General features: G+C 33.7%; 1 long non-coding RNA gene across 1 annotated transcript in view; it reads left to right on the plus strand.

Moving 5' to 3' along the window:
* LOC121037960 (uncharacterized) overlaps window positions 1–10,637 on the plus strand; it is a 30,728-nt gene extending 20,091 nt beyond the window's left edge. The window contains exon 2 of the long non-coding RNA XR_005794082.1: window positions 10,336–10,637. This is a non-coding gene — a long non-coding RNA (uncharacterized LOC121037960). The remainder of the gene's footprint in view (window positions 1–10,335) is intronic.
* Window positions 10,638–14,055: the final 3,418 nt, after the last annotated feature.

Genomic DNA, 14,055 nt, shown 5'->3' on the forward strand with positions numbered 1-14,055 from the left:
TTTGAGGCATTTTCATTATAGATAAGTAACCAGTAAGCAGAGTTTGTTAGACATAGGCAGAATTCATAAGATACGTTACTTACAAGATAAATAGTTAATAAGTACAGCAGGTGTGTGTTAAACACAGATAGAAAAGGATGGAAGGACCAAGAGATACCTAATCTTCATGAGGCACCTGCATACTAAATATGTATCATATACTAAATATGTATGTGACTCGATATACAAGCGTCTCAAAATATTCAGACACTAAATATTCATGAGGTCTTATTTGGCCATCTACTGGTAAAACTCATTCTGGCCCCATGAGTTCTTTGCTAAAAGAAACACAAATACATCCTATGCTATTCTTCAAGAAGTTTGTCAAGCTATCACCTTGGCCCAGTGTCCAAGTGTACTTTTTCCCTAAGTCTCCAATGGAGCAAGTATCCCGGGCCCAGGACACCTTCTGTCTTTTGGTGAAGCTGCTAGAATATCCACTCTGGTCCCTGTAGCTATACCATAGGCAGAGAAGATTGATGTGGTAGAGAAAGAGACAAGACATACAAACTATGCATATATAGGATTCAGGTAATATGGTCCTCCTGTTTTGCTTGTGTTTGATAATCCCTGAGATTTAAGCATTTTGACTTGGTTTGTAAATCTTTTGGCTCCAAGGCTTCCAGAGTAACGTACCTGGAGTGTATGTAGAGGCTACCATTGCATGAAGGCTATTTTCCACATGACAACATATAATGGACCGGGGATGGGTCCCAGAGCCATTCCAACTGGCAAGGGAGATTGAGAAAGTAAAGAGCTGTCAAAAAAAACCTATCGGCTAAGATTGGCTCATATCCAGTCAGAATGTTACAGAACAAACCTGGGGTTCTATTAGCGAGAAATTTGAGTGTGAAATGTCTGCTGATAGTCCATTTTAGTATCTGTCATAGAATTATTCTCTTCATTTGTACGTTTGTGCTTCTTCTTCTAGTTTACATTTTTTTCCATATGGAGTGAAATGAAAATTGAGTAGTAATCTCATGCTTTTGCAGATGAGGAAATACAAGCATGGAGATATATAAATAACTGAAGTCACATAACAGTTATTACCAAATTAAAACAGACATAATTTTGTTTATTTTGAGTTAGCTCTGTTACTCTACATTTTATTTTATATGTTTTTTTCATAGAAAGTAATTTCCTGAAATTTTAACATTTATGATTAAGAAAATTTCCTGATACGTGATACCTTTAGAATCCTTGAATGAGGTAGAGATAGTGCAGAGCAACTATAATAGACAGACACGTTCTATGCCTCCATAGAGTTTGTTGTGTATATGTTATGAATTTTGAAAGAAAATACGTAAAGGCACATTATTGTAGGAGATTCTTGATTTGTGTATAAGGTCTGAAGTTTAAAATAAGGATAAAAATAGCTTACAGCCTTATTTTAAGAGCCAAATATGAGCTAATGTACAGAAAATCCCTAGCACAGCACCTGCCTCATACTAGGGACTAAATGAATGGGTAGTTATTGTTATCATTATTAATACAATTGTTGGCATTAATGAATTTCAATGTCATAAGAAGAATGCAATTTAGAAAGAAATACAGGTTTACTGTAGAATAAGAAATCTTAAAACTTACTAAATGTCATTTAAGTCGCGTTTATTAGCCACTTAGAAAAATTCACTTTAGCATTCCTTTCAAGTAAGCTACCCTGGTGCATTTAATATACTATTAATTTGCAAAGCTGATGAGAAAGAGCAAGTGATTTGGGTAGTAAAATCGTAAAAGAAGTGTGTGGACATTTAGTAATTGTGCTGAGGGATTAAGGCAATTATAGAAAAAATGCAGGCTAAAAGTGCCATTGAAGAGAATTTTTTTTAAACATTTATTATTCAGATGACTCATCTAAAATGGATAACTGCTCTGACTGATTACTGTTCAAGACTGTTTAATTTCTTTAAATGGCTTAATCACTGAAAAACTTCATGTAGAAGTTTGGATTTCAGGTAATTATTGAAGGAGAAAGAAAAGTTGCTTGGCAGTAGATCTCAGTTTGAAATTAGGAATAAAATGAGAACAATAAAACATGCACCATGAAATTTCTCTCAAGGTTAATGATAATTCAGTTTTAGGAACTATATATTCAGACAGGGCTGGCTCTTCGCAAGACTAAAGTAAGTGAAGTGTATCTTTGGTGCATCCAGTCATTACTCATTACCTTTTGTTTTCGTCTGTGGATACCCTCCTGTCCTCTCTCATGCCCCTCCATCTTACCAATGACAACCCATTGTAACCCGCTATGAGAATGTGTGTACTAATCCATATGTTATCCAAGAGTATTTGCATTTTAAGTCTAAACTCCAATAGTGCAATGACAGTCTATAGTTTTAGCCAATATATTTTAAGAAAGGAAGAAAGTTCTTTTGTTGTTTAGTTTTCCAGGAGGAGGAAGGGGAGAGGGAGGTCGAAGGACCTTCTAGGGCTTGGAAATTGTTTCCAGGTAGGATGACCATATGTCCTAGTTTTCCCAGAAGAGTCTCAGTTTACATCCATTATTCTGGCATAATTATTAATTATGTCCTGTTTAACATTAAAAAATGTCAAGGTTTAGAGAATAAATTATATGGCCACTAATTATAGAAACATGTCTATGTATTTTAGCCTAAAATTAATGGATCATTCACACACACACACACACACACACACACACACACAAATTTAAACATCGCTTACTTAAATATTTAAAATGTTATCTAAGTAACTAATAGATATATTTGTAAAGCTAATGTCCAAATTAATATATAATAATATATCCCAAGCTTGTGTGTAGAAGTTTCTTCCTCCTAACATCTTGTTCCCAGGTATCAAGGCTTCTACAAGAATACCTCTTCTGATTTCTCATTCTGAAAACAAAACAAAACAAAACAAAAACAAAAACAAAGAAACAGTGAATCACCCAATTTACCAGTGCTTTCCATTGATCCATCTTTTTATATGTATAAGCTTAATTTTATTTATTTATTTATTTATTTTTTTTGTTTTTTGTTTTTTTTTTTATTTATTTTTGGGACAGAGAGAGACAGAGCATGAATGGGGAGGGGGCAGAGAGAGAGGGAGACACAGAATGGGAAGCAGGAGCCAGGCTCTGAGCCATCAGCCCAGAGCCCGACGCGGGGCTCGAACTCACGGACCGCGAGATCGTGACCTGGCTGAAGTCGGACGCTTAACCGACTGCGCCACCCAGGCGCCCCAAGCTTAATTTTATTTAAATTATTATATATGTAATCTATGGATATATCAGATAACATTTATAGCTATATAAGATAAATCTTATATAGATAAGATAAAATTAAATCACCAAATTTCAGGATTTTACCTAAACAGAGGTTTTTCATTCAAAGAAATTCTGAAAGAGTTTGAGACTCTCTAGGACAGCTCCTAATTGCGATGAAAGAATTTGTCTGTCTTGTGCCTCCACAATGGTCCAGAGTTGTTATAGGAAAGGAACACAGAACCTGGTACATGGTGAAGTCTTTTCATTGCTTCAACCTGAAAGTGACACTTATTACTTCCACTCATGATCCATTGACCAGAACTAGTAACAATTCTGACCATCAGATATTCCTTTTCTACCTTATAACCATGAAAGAAAACACTCATCCCCTCTCCATGAGGGGGATTAGAACCAATTCTAAGGTTCTATCCCATCACTGCATCAGGCTCAGAAGTCCAGAATCTCTGATAATACAGTGTTCTCTATGTCAAGTTGTATGTAGCTCCATCACTTTATCTCCCTTTGTACATACACCAAGCATTCGGTGGTGAAACAAGTATGGGAAGATTGCAACGAACACTCTCATTCAGGAAGAACAGAAAACATTCCACCATCATAAATCCATAGTAACTTTTAAATCCCACTGGGAAAATATTGCACTAGGGATGAGGTAGGTGCTTTGAGTAAGCCCTGATTCTGCTCTCAGGGAGATACCCCCTTGCCCACTGTTCTCTGTGACCCTTGGCCCCAGGCTCCAGCAGGTTCTTTCTTTTCTACTATCTCTCTTGATAACAACTGAGATGAGTTCTTAGAAATGTACCTTTTTTGGGGGCTATCTAGCTTTCTATGCTTGTTTCATATCAGTCTCGATTTCTTGATTTAGTGGAGTTAACCTGTTAAAAGAGCAGATATGGTAGAATAATGGGTAAGAGTGTTTTCTGTAGAATGTGTTTTTGTATCAAGCCATCATCAAGCCATTTGAGCAACAGGTCTAAAGCCACACTTTCAAATGCACTTATCAGGTAAAAGTTGACATTTCCATCTCTGTGGATCTCCTACATGTCTTATTTTTCACTTAGTTCTAAACTGAAAATGAAAGAAATAGTAATTATTTATTTCCTAAAATCTCATCAACATTACTTATGTTATATTCTACAGATATTAAATTTTACTAATGCATCTAATAAAGATGATTTTGTTAATCATGTCTTCTCAAGGCTGGTTAAACTACTTTGAATCATGTCTATCTTAATGGAATTTATTTGACAGGTAGAAATTTTTGAATGTTACAGTACATTAGGCTCATTATTTTCATTATTCACAAAGGGTATCAGAAAAGTAAAAATAATTTATACATGTTAAAGTAATTATTTTTTGCATTTAGGATGAATTACTATTATTAAATATAGTATAATTTTGATGAAAATGTATTTATATATAAAGAAAATGACATTCAAGCAAAATTTAAATGAAGTTACATATAGTAAGTTTTTATGGGTTTTACCAGTCTTGATCTAGTACTTCAGTTAATTTTTTAATAAACATTTTCCAAGTCTGTTTCTGGAGACTATAGAGAATGAATATCTCACTTAGCTAATGGTATCATTTTCACCCCGGAGAATATTTATTTCTGACACAAACTAGCTTTTGGCAATAACGTTCTGCTAATTTTGTGACTCTTAATAATTATAATTATTCTCCCCTTTTCTGGTTTATATCATGAGTGAGAAATAACTTTTTAAAAATATGTATATTTTTTCTCCCTTAAAAGAAAGACCTAATCTCAGAGATTTAACTGTGTGTAGTTATCTGTCTCATTCAATGAACTCTACTCTTAAACATACTTTCCCATAAATGCTTCAATAGCATTGAAAATACCATCTAATAAAGGAATCATACAAGAATGTATTTATAAATTCTTTATCAATGTCAGTCCAAATTTGTAATCTATTTTAACATTACTAAGAAACTTTTGAGATACATTTCTCTGAATTTTTCCTTTGAAATATTTTAAGGACCTGTCAGGTAAGGAGAATAGTAATATCTATTTAACTGTGTCTTCACAGTTGATACGAAGAGATTCTTGATAGTTCAGTAATAGTAATGACTTGCATTCATCCAGTGCCTTTTCTAGAGTGATTACTTGGCCACTGGGCTGAGACCTTAAAATAGATTATAAAATTTAATCATCATAACCACTCAAGGAATTAGACAATATACCTCCACTTTATGTTAAAGACTCTAACTCCTAAGGAGATTATGTAATTTGGTAAAGGGAATGCAGCCAAAAGGCAGACAGGATTCTATTGCAATTCCTTCTAACTTCAAAGCTATTCATAAAAATTTATGTTGTGTAGACCCATTGGACCAAGCACAGTGCTCAGTGCATGCTGAGTGCCTAATAAATGGAGTTTGGTATACTAGAACTGAGAAAGTCATATATACCAGGAAGTAGGATTTTCAACCTAGAGTTTAGTAACATATTGACTAATTTGTCTTCTAAATTATATTAAAAATCAACGACACGTTTGCAAAAGTCTTTGGAATGAAAAGAACTGTATAAATGGGAGCTGATAATCTTCTGGGTTCTCTAATGTCCTTCTTGTAACAGTCAAGGGAATAATTGATTTTACAGAGCTACTGTTCTAAAGCTTTCCTCTGCCTATAGACAGGCATCAACAGCTGATTGTCTGCAGGTATTTGCCTGGGGGAAGCTATTGAATGTCAATGCAAATCAGGGAAGTTTCCTCAACTGTAGAAAGTTACTGGCAGGAACCTTGAGGCATAGGTGTATTTTAAGACAGTAGAACGTCACATTATGTCAATAACTTTATATTACAAATAACTAATTTTTTACATTGATATCAGTTGTTTTCTAATTTCTTTATCATACATATTATTTTAAAGCATATTACTAGCAAGCTAAAATGTTGATGATTGTGGATAAGGTTTAAAACATATTTATATGATTTTAAAAACACTACTTTCAAGTTGCCAGTATTATAGTTTTTGACCAATGTGAATACACAGAATTTGAAATGATACTCATAATAATAATTATAGCTTAACATTGTGCTGTTTGCTAAATTTAGACAATCTTTTCATAAGATTACATTTTATAAGTACACTTTGATTTAAGAGAAACAAAATACCAGAAATGGAATACTAAACCGGCATTATTATTTGCATATTTTATCGGTTACTTTTTGTTCTCCAAAAGAAATGGTATAAGTTTCTAATGACTTGGGACCCAGCCACCTGTCATTCTAAAGAATATTTTCCTCTTCACAAGTAACATGGTGTGCTAATTAACTGTTAAAATTTGGGGTAGGGGGTTGAGAAATAAAAGTGATAATATGTTAAAGTGATAAAATCAAAACAACATTTTTCTATTTAGATGCATTTATTTTACTATTCCTAGTAAGACAAAAATTGGTGGAATTGTTATACTAAGAAGAAACAATGTCACCTTTTAAATTACAATCTAGATGAGGATCTATGAAACACAGGCAGTCACACCAAAAATAGACTTTCTTATTCTTGAAGAAAATCAGTACTGATGCCAAATGAGCAGCATCAGAAATATATATATATATATATATATATATATATATATACACACACACATACATATATATGTATATAAATATATAAATAAAAGTAATATATATATTCTATCAATATGGTAGAGATATTTGGATATTAGATTTAAACCCAAATGTTCAGTTTAAGATACTGTCTTAGTAGTTCTCAGACTTCATCTCTTCATGCTAAATAGTTATCAAGACATGGAAAGCATAAAACTCACAACATTGGAAACTGAGACTGGCTGATAACTCATTGCCAGGACATGAAAAATATTTTGGCTAATAACACTGCACATGTTTGAAAGCAGGTATGAGACATAGACAAAGGGAGAGATTAGATATATATCATTCCATTTCCCTGGAGTCATAGAAGGATGCACACAATATGATCAATGTCTCGGGCATTGAGAAATTACAAAGAAAGAATAGATCGTCCAGGATGACTAGGCATGATGTAGTGAATCTTAGGATGTACAGATTTCACAGGAAAGGATGCTCTGATGCAAGTAAAGGGTTTTATAAGAGAAATTTATTTTCTAGGAAATGCAGCAGTTTTTTCTTTATCATTTTTCAAATCATCACAGAAACACACTGGTATTAGAGCAAAGGAAACTTACACTATTTAATTTTGTTCAATGCTGAGAGTTTTGTCAAGAGATGTATGTACTAATCAGTTTTCTAGATATGGATAAGGAATAGGATTCAACCAGCAACCCTTGGGCAATAAATACCACAAGGGCAGCCTCCATACCCTTTTGGCTGGCAAAGATCATGACTAGAGCTATCTGTCCTCATCCAAAAATGATTAATAATAAAAATCAACATGGGGCATATAGAAAGTTCTTCAGAGTAAAGAAAAGACAATGCCATACTAAAAATTCAAGGGGAGAATATGCCTCTGAAAGTTGTACAATAAATAGATTTGAATTTTAAAACAATTATTCAGAATCCTTAAAAGACCTCTTCCCTATAAACAGAAATAGGATCCTACCAGAAAGTAAAGGATTGATACTGAATGTGAGTTCATTGAGAGTTATATTGGAAGGAATCTAAAAACATAAATCAATAATATAAACTTCCAATAAAGGCAGTGAAAAATAAAATTTATCTCTTGGATCATCATAGCATTGTAAAAGACAAATCTGAGAAAGAATTTCATAATGTGGAAGAGGAAATCGAGATTGAAATATGAGAGAGAAGTTGGTAAGTATGGGAGACAAAGCCTGCAATCCAGTTTAAGAGTTCCAGGAGCTCAAAGAAAAAGAATCAATACCCATTAGAATTAAATAAAGAAAATTTTCTGGAAAAGAAACAATAACATAGATCCACTATTTGAATGGTTTTATTGTGAATCAGGTACAATCAATCAATAGATTTTCACCCTAGTTCAAGCATGTACAAATTTTTAATTATAAGCATAAAGAAAGCCCTTCATTCAACTAAAAAAAGAAGCAAAATAATATATTTATGAAGAATTAAATTTCATTTTGGCTTATAATTTTTCCTGAAATACTGCATGCTAATATATATATACATATAAATGTTATTTGAGAATTTTAAGTTCATGTAAGTTTAAATTAATATTTAAAGCCTACACATATTGATATTCTCAGAAACACAAGATGATCATTATAGCATGTGGTTACCATCCTGAAAAAAATATATAAATTGAATGCATATTTCGGTTTCCTGAAGAACAAATTAACATTAAAAACTCAAAATTTCGGAAAGGGCTTTACAAGGGGTGACCATGAAGTGCTGATACTCATAAGCTGTTGTAAATTCCATTTAAAAAAATTTGTAAGTTTGAAAATAAAACAATAAGCTCAGTATAATCATTGAAATATTACATAATTCAGAAATAGGGTATATTATAAAGTTAAAAATATGTGAGTACCTAAGAGAGCTTGGAGGGGACTTCTCCTCCAGTTGATTCTTGAGATGTGGTAGCCACTACAGACACCCTGATTGTAGCCTCCTGAGGAACACAGAGCCAGAGGCACCCCCTAAACTGTTCCTGACCTGTGAAAACGGTGGGGTAACAAACAAACAATACATAAAATATTTGGGTATATATATATGCATATTTGTGTGTGTGTGTCTGTATACAGCCTCTATGTTTTGGGTACTTTGTTACACAGAGGCTAACATGCAAAAGAAAAAAAAGGCAAAAACTAAGTAGAGGGAAACTTAAATTACAAGTACCCTTAGAGTATAAGAGAGTGAAGCCATAAAGGAAAGCAGAAAGATATTTAAAAAAAAGTATTCATTAAATGAATGATATTGAATATTAATGTATACTATATAGGTGGCATATATTATATACATTTACATACACTGTACGTGCATGTATAAGGAACGGAGAATTGGAAAATAAAGTCGAAGCAAAATTCTAGAGATAACAAAAAGATAGAGGAAGGGATAATAGGACGTGAATAATAAAATAAGCAAAAACTATAAAAGATCAGACCAGAAGGCCTGATTTCTGAATGAAAAGATTTGTAGGAAAGGAGAACTGGGGAAAAGTAAGGGAGAAAATCATCAAAGAAATATTTCAGAGAAGATCACCAGAAGTGAAGGAAATATATTACTAGATTAAAAAACCCCTTGAGGTCTCAGTAAAATAAATTAAGAATGTCCACAGCAAGACAGATTATTCTGAAAATTCAGAGCTCTTGATAACTTAAGAACTCATAGAGAGGAGCGGCATCTGGGTGGCTCAGTCGGTTTAGTATCTGACTGGATCAGGTCATGATCTCACAGTTGGTGAGTTGGAATCCCACATCGGGCTGTCTGCTGTCAGCACAGAGCCTGCTTTGGATCCTCTGTCCCCTTCTCTTTCTGCCCCTACCCTGTTCGTGTTCTCTCTGTCTCTCTCTCTCAAAAGTAAATTAAAACAAACAAACAAACAAACAAAAAAACTTGTTGGGCCTGGCACTGACAGCTCAGAGCCTGAAGCCTGCTTCAGATTCTGTGTCTCCCTCTCTCTCTGCTCCTCCCCCACTCTCATTCTGTCTCTTTCTCTCTCTCTCTCTCTCAAAAATAAATAAACATTTAAAAAATTAAATTTGAAGAAATAATGTGATTTTAAGCTAAAAATATGTACTTAGCTCAACTATAAATTAGGTCTGAGGGTAGCATAGAAACATTTTCAAATGCAAAACTTCCAAAACAACTTAATATCATTCCCCACCCTTAGGTTGTTGCAATGGTCAACAACTTGTTTTTGTCTAAAGGTCCACATAACAAATAATTTACATTTTGTATGGACCATCAGATCTGTGTTGCAACCACTGGATTCCGTCCTTGTACTGTGAAACAACCTATAGACAATACATAAATGAGGACATATGGCTGTGTTCCAATTAGCTTTATTTATGGAAAATGAAATTTGAACTTCATAAACTGTCACATGTATGCTATGAAATATTATTCTCTTGTCCTTATATATTTGAAAATGTAAAAATTATTTCCACTTCTGTCTAGTATAAAATGGATGGAGAACCAGATTTGGCCTGAAAGCCCACAGGTTGCTGACTCCTGGTTATTTGAAGATAAGCTTCCCCCAGACAGAATTAACCAAGAAAGAGGAAGTTATAAATGCAAGAATATAGAGGATCCAACATAGAAAAGAGGCAAGTTGAATCCTCAGGATGATGGTGAAGACAGATCCTACGAAGATAGGATCCACCACCCACTGAGGCTGGAACAGGAGGACAGAGGGCTCCGGGGAGATTTGAGCCAGAAGACAAATTGAACCCAAGCAAAATAAAACAAAACAAAAATGACAGACTTTCCAATGTGTCCATTGTATTGAAAAGAATGTGAAAGGTTTGTTGGAGTCTTGGAGAGAAAGAATCATGATGCTTACAGAAGAAAAAAAGAACAAACAAATTAGATAATGATTCATAGGTTAAAACACACGAACAGAAAAAGAGAGGTCAGACAAGAAAAACATTTAAGCATCGTAACTGAGTTGTATAGATCTGAAGAATAGTTCCTGAGTCATAACAAAAATCACAAGATACTGGTTTAACAAAAACCATAATACGACTATATTGGAGACACTGTTAGAAGTACATGTAAGGGTGGGAATGGAAGGAGGTTGTTAAGTAGCTAAAACTGAAAATTCAATAAATAGTACTAGAAGCCTATTATTTAGAAATATGGATGTAACCACCCAAAGAAATAGGTAACAGTGGTAAGTTCCTATTTCTGGAAGTGTAGAGGATAAGGAGGGCTGGGAAGAACCACCATTTTTACTTACCTATCATGCAAATGTATTTGAAATAGTATTTTAATACCAAAGCATTTTATTTATTGAAAAAAAAATTTTAATGTTTATTTATTTTTGACAGAGACAGAGAGAGCATGAGCGGGGAGGGGCAGAGAGAGAGGGAGACACAGAATCTGAAGCAGCCTTCAGGCTCTGAGCTGTCAGCACAGAGCCTGACGCAGGGCTTAAACTCAAGGACCGTGAGATCATGACCTGAGCCGAAGTTGGACGCTCAACTGACTGAGCCACCCAGGCGCCTCAATACCAATGCATTTTAATACACCCCCCAAAATAAATAGAAAGTAGTAAAAAATCAAGTTCTGTTCTATAAATGGCGGTAACCTAGAGGATGTAATAACGGTAATACTAATGATACAACAATTACATTTCTTAGCAATAAAAAATATAAAATACATTAAAATAGCTGCAAGAAAGGATTGGAGACCATCCAAAGAAGACAAAGCTTGAAGGAATCTTCCATTAAAAAGAAAAAATTTTTAACTGGTTCCCTCTGCCTGGAATGCCTCCTCCCCAAATATTTGACTAACTTCTGCCTTTCCCAGCTTCACACCCCCAAGAAAATGCTGCCTCCTCACTGATGTGTCTCCTCTTCACCCAACACACAGTTTTTGTTTTATTTCCACAGGTTTTTACAAACATCTGGCATAGTATGTTTTAACTTTTTTTCTTGTTGCTAGTTTTCTCACTGTCTTTCTGTTCTCTTTAGAATGTAAAACTCTCCATGGCAGATATTTTAATCTGTTTTGCTGCTTCTGTATTCCCAAAATTTAGAGCAGTATCTGGCACATCGTAGGCATCCGTAGATATGTGTTCTAATGAAAATTGTCTTTTGATAAATTAGACACAATAAGCAAAACTAAATATTGTAAGAATTTCCAATTTTCCCAAATTAATTTATAGATGTAATGAAACATATATATCACTTCTCCACGGGTTTTTTTTGTTGGAACTTGTCAAAATAATTCTCAACTTCAGAGTAATCAGTAATTATTGTAGTAGAAGGAGCAGGGAACTGTCAGATGGATGGTGGCTAGTGTCGTTAAGGCAGTGAAAATAAAGATGAATTTGGAAAATAAGGAAATATGATTTCCCAACAAAATGTTAAAATATGGTATAAAATAGAATAATGTAAAAAAATCAGCTTGCATAAAAATCTGCAAATACGTAAAGGGAGCAGAAAATGCAGCCTCAAAAACAACAGTAATCTGAGCAGTACTGATGGGTTAGTCATAAAAAGTTGCAGGAAATAGTAGGTATCTGGGGAGTTTTTGTTAGTTTATTTGCTTACCACATATACCCAAATAAATTCCAGAGGTTTAAAATAAGTTAAATAACACTTTTTATAAAAACAGAATAATACAAATACCAGAAAATACAGGTGAATATCCCAGACACACAGAAATTATTTGAGACATGTTTTACCTGGTCTTTTAACGCTGATATTTCAGAAGTCATCACAGATAAAACTAACAGACAATTGATTAATAAAAACATTTTCAAACCTGTTTTCTTCTAAAAAGCTTGAAGAACTCTTCCAAAGTATAATGGCATTTAATTTTTTAAAAGAGAGCAAAAGACTAAAACAGAAATGTTTAGCTTCACCAATAATTTTTAAAATGCGAATTAAGAAAAAAACCCAATAAGATGATATGTCCCCTGTTCCCAACTGGCTAACCCTAAAATTAGTAATTAATACACTTAAGTATTCTCATATCCTTGTGGGGGAAAATGAAAATTGGTTCAAGCTTTCTGGAGGGAAATTTGGCTCTCTGATCAATATTTTTACTTTCAATAATAAATCCTAAATGAATAATCAAGAATCAAACTGTGTTTGATGCTCCAGAAATTTCTTCAAAGCATTAAGATTGAAAAATAATAGAACAACCTAACATTCAACAGTAGAGAAATAGTTTAATAAATTAAGTCATTTAATTCAGCTCAGGTAAATGATGGTATATTAATATGATAACATTTTTGTAGCTATTAATGATCAAAGCATGCCTAAATAAGTAGAAAACTCCTCATGGTATGTGGAAAACCAAATAGATAACATTAACCTGATTTTTAGAATGATCCCAATTTCTTTCTTCCCATTTATAATACACATATAATGCATTCTGTCAATCTACTCATCTATCTACCAATCTTCTAGTTTATCTATCTATATATCTATCATCTATCATATCTAATTTTAACCTAGTTGTACTGCATTAAACATAATGTGTAGTATTAATATAAACTCTCTTTCTCACAAACACACTACTTTTTAAGTGATTACATCTGGTTATAAAACTGCAGGTGACTTAATTCTTCCATCCACTCTTCTGCATTTTACATTTTGTGCAATGAAGATAAAACATTTTATCATTCAATGAAAGAATTGAATAAAAGTATCCATAAACTTTTCCTGAGACCTATTGAAGTACAATCCCCAAACTCTCATAGTTTAAATCGTGGCAGTTTCATGACTGTCTCAAATAAGGAAGTCAGAAAATAGAATGTGGAAACTAAGGGTTGGATGTCACTGCTTTCCTTTGCTGAAAAGCTCTTCTTTCATAGCTATTCACTGTTTATAAATGACAGCACAAAAGGATAATTGGGAAGAGTTGCCTGATACAAAGAAAAAGGAAAAATTCTCTGAAAGTCTTCTGCTAGAGAGTTATTTTTGGAGATCTTTAGTGGGCAGAATGGTCCTTCAGCAAGACTTGAGCTACTGAATGCATTTGTGTCTCTATCAGTTTTCTCAGAAAAGCTACAATAACTACCACCCACCCATCCAACCAAAACACACATAAGATTGTAACATTTTATTCTTTTACTGTGCAACAGTCCTAGTTTTAAAATGTCGCAATGTAACTACTGTGCTTGAAGGGATGGAGAACTGTAATCTGTTTTTTGGGGAAAATGCT

The sequence above is a fragment of the Herpailurus yagouaroundi genome, unplaced genomic scaffold (genome assembly GCF_014898765.1).
Source record: "Herpailurus yagouaroundi ecotype Mexico unplaced genomic scaffold, PumYag 164, whole genome shotgun sequence".
Lineage (NCBI taxonomy): Eukaryota > Metazoa > Chordata > Mammalia > Carnivora > Felidae > Herpailurus > Herpailurus yagouaroundi.